Below are 4,124 nucleotides of genomic sequence, written 5' to 3' on the forward strand. Positions count from 1 at the left end.
CGTATCTGGTCTCTTGGGAAGCTGAAATTCACTTAACTTTTCTTAAAATATTTTCAGTTGCCTTTTTTTTTTAATGGAAGTACTCTGCCCACCCTCCCCAATTTTGTTACTATTTATATAGAATTTATATTTTTGTCTCATATTTTCCAGATTCTAGATAATGAACTGAGTCTTCATTTTGGTTTTGCTAGTTTTTTACTTAGCAGTAATGTACCAAACTATGTCTATTGAAAGCTATATGCACTTTATTTCTTAATAACTGAATTGCATCAACAATGTTCCCGTTTCTTTCATGTACTCATTTCCTTTAAAAAATAAACTAGAATAATTAAAGAAAACAGAAAAATTTACCTTAAAGATAAAAGAATTTTGATTTTTCTGTATCTGAGGAAATTAATTATATAGTGATGAATGCAATTTGTTAAAGAAAATATAAATGATAAATATGAGAACTGTGAATTATTGGAATTTGCTAGTCTCCTTGGAGTAAGAATATTTTTTTTAAGACTTTTTCCCCCCTCCCTTCAAATCAGAGAAAGGCTTTACATAAGCAAATTTAGGAAGAAAAGATTATAGGATTTCTCAGTGGGGATGCTTAAATTGTCTCATGGAAAACTTTAATGTGATGTATCAGTTTTAATGTATGAAGTAAAATGTTCCATCCAGCATTAAAATCAAGCTTACTTAGAAAGGCAATGCAATATTTCACTTAGGAAGAAAGGAGATACTATAGTCACTTGGAATAATGTCACAGCATACATTTATTTTTTCAGTAAGCGCTTTGTTACCCTATACATAAACATTTATGTGCCAATATATTGTCAGCAAATTAATGTATGTTAATCATCTATGTTCTGCTTATATTTAATTACGTATTTCAGCAGAAATTCCATGGCCATTCACTTCACTTTTGACCTCTGCCCCATAGTGATGAACATTTAAAGTAATACTAGTGGTAGAATATGAATGAGTTTTTTTTTTTTTTTTAAGAACTATTTTCTATATAATCTCTGAAAAAGTGCCACATTGGAAGACAGTTTAATGGTGGTTAAGAAAAATAAACTTCACTTACTTATTAAACACAATACGTATCTATAATGTTAGGAAGAAATAAGATTGGGTTTGAATGTTGTAGGTAGATGCATATGTAAATAAAGGATAATTTTGGAAGCTTGGTATTTTAATCTTTGAGAATGTTCTAATATCATTGAACAACACCTATTTGATTTTCCCCACCTATGGACATACAACTATTTACTACTATGGCAATACTTAAGTGTTCTCTAAATTTAGGTGCTAAATATCTATTCATTATTCTGTTATAGTCATTGGGTCCCCTTCTTTGAAGTTATATAAAAAATACAAACTTCTGATCCTTCAAGAATAAAGTAGAGGATCACATGGTACATGGTATTTGTTGATAGTCATAAACATTTCTCTAGTATGGTAAGATGTATTTCTCTTGGTTTATGGATATATAGCACTCAGGTTGAGAAGACTTGCATTTCATTCTCAGAAATTCAGAATCCCTTGAAAAAGAAATGTTTTCTATCTCTTATAAGCAAAACAGCAGTCCTACCTTCAAAAGGAATTTTCCCTAGTGAAACGTGTAACATTAAATAAAAATTGGATTTTTTACTTTTTGAATAATGCTGGTTATCTTTTATTAATGATTTTGAATGTCTTCTTAAATATACCCTATTTTTCTATTGAACAGTTAAGTGCCTCATTTGCTGCCCATAGTTAGACAAAGAAAAACCAATTTGCACTGTACTAGTACCAAAATCCTGCTTCCTGGTACATTAAGTTTTCATAAAAGCTGTTGGAATGTCATGGTTCAGTATTACCTATGTAGGTTTCCGCTAACATCCTCTGCCGCCTATCTTTTTTTAAGTAATGGCAAAACACAACTAAATTCATTTGATCATCAGCATTTGTCAGCAGGATTTCCTTTTTTACCTTTGCCTTGTTTTCCTAGCTCATAAATAATGTTTAGCATACTTTATTAAAAATTTGGCAGAATATGATAATTATTCATAATCTACTCTTTGTCTGTATTTTATTTAACTTTTACTAGTATTTAGAAGTACCAGAATATTAAATAGCTCCTTTCTTAAGTGTGTAGATTATCTTAAATGTAAATAGAATGAAAATGATGTAAAATAAAATGTAGTAAAACTGTGGCATAGGCTTAGTATATTTTGATGGGTTTACAATATAATTTAAAAGTAATTTATGTAACTAAGATATTTGGTTTTAACTTGATGGGCTATTCATTGGTCTGGCTGAAGAGGGAATGGGTCTGATAAGGTTAGGGAAGTAGAGCTTTGAACATGGTATTTGTGTTTTTTTCTAACAGGAGAGGTTTAGTTCAGCTGTGCTATTTTAGTTTACATCAGTTCTTTTGATTTATGGTAGATTCAGTTTTTCAATTAAGAATTTCTGCAGAAGCACAGAATCATACCATGTGATAGTGGGAAGAAAACTTAGAGATTTCTATTCTAATCGCTTTGTTTTAAAGATGAAACTAAGGCACAGAGAAATCAAATGACTTGTCTAAGGTTATAGCTAGTTAGTAATAAGTAAATAAACCATGAAAACTTATGTGTTACTGTGTTCCAAAACTCTAGTATACCTTCTCAATTAATGTTTACATTTAGTGAGTCAGTAAGGAAATCTCCGCATATTTTTCATTCTCTTTGAAAGAAGAAAAAACTTCTAAGAGAGCTACAGTTCTACCACTCAAGGCAAAGGTGCTTGTAGAAAACAATTAATTCTTTCAGAACCTTGAGTGAATCTTCTCCAAGAAATGTGTGACTTGATTAAAATGTTTTTTAAAGAGAAGAATAACTGCATTTTAGAGTCCATTTGTTGGATGACAGGCAGTATGACAGGTTGCTGAGATATATAAAATTCTCTAATGAAATGCTAGAGTTTGGTTACATTTTATCTTCAGTTTTACAGAACAACAGATGTTAAAGTTGTAACTCTCCTGGTGTGCATAAAGCTCTAATCATGACAGTTGATAATATACAATTTAGTTTGGTTTTATAAGTTTAATTATGGAAGATTCCACATATGCATGTTTTAGGAAAATGTTCATTGATCTAGCCACTTAATTGTTTGTGTGTGTAGATATATATATGAAAATAACTTTATTCTTGCATAATGTGGGTGCCATTTTTAAGTGTGTGTTTTTATTTGCTTTGGATTATTTTAAATATACAAACACCATGATAGTGTATTTTCCTGATATATATTATACTTAAGACAATTCTAGTTCCACTTTTTATAAATATTTTCAGAAAAACGTAGGCTTAAGATATACTATCTCTCTTGGTACTTTTCTTGTGTAAAGTCTTAGAATTGGATTTTTTTTTTTTTTTTTTTTGAGACAGAGTCTCACTCTGTTGCCTGGGCCAGAGTGCTCTGTTGCCCGGGCTAGAGTGCCGTGGCGTCAGCCTAGCTCACAGCAACCTCAAACTCCTGGGCTCAAGCGATCCTTCTGCCTCAGCCTTCCCAGTAGCTAGGACTACAGGCATGTGCCACTGTGCCCGGCTAATTTTTTTTATATATTTTTAGCTGTCCAGATCGTTTCTTTCTATTTTTAGTAGAGACGGGGTCTTGCTCTTGCTCAGGCTGATCTCGAACTCCTGACCTCGAGAGATCCTCCCGTCTCGGCCTCCCAGAGTGCTAGGATTACAGGCGTGAGCCACCTCGCCCGGCCTTAGAATTGGATTTAAAACATTAATAATATAAAATATAAAATTTTTTTTCCTGGAGAATTAAGACACAGTAAAAAGAGAAAAAAATAGAATGAATCTGATCAATTTTCCATTCATAAAAAAACAGAGACTTCATTGCTTATTGTGTATTTCTATTTTGCTACAATACCTTATTAAAAGGTACTTATTGTATTGTACTGTTTTAAATTTTACAATTTTACTTTTTTTTTTTTTTTGAGATGGGATCTCATATGTTGCCCAGGGCAGCCTCTAAGAACTCCTGGGCTCAAGCAATCCTCCCACCTCAACCTCTGGAGTAGCTGGAACTATAGGCGTGTGCCTCTGCTCCGGCTTAAGTTTCAAATATATGGTACCCTCATTCGTGAAGTGAACCAGAGA

This window comes from Eulemur rufifrons, chromosome 7 (assembly GCF_041146395.1).
Source record: "Eulemur rufifrons isolate Redbay chromosome 7, OSU_ERuf_1, whole genome shotgun sequence".
NCBI classification, from domain to species: domain Eukaryota; kingdom Metazoa; phylum Chordata; class Mammalia; order Primates; family Lemuridae; genus Eulemur; species Eulemur rufifrons.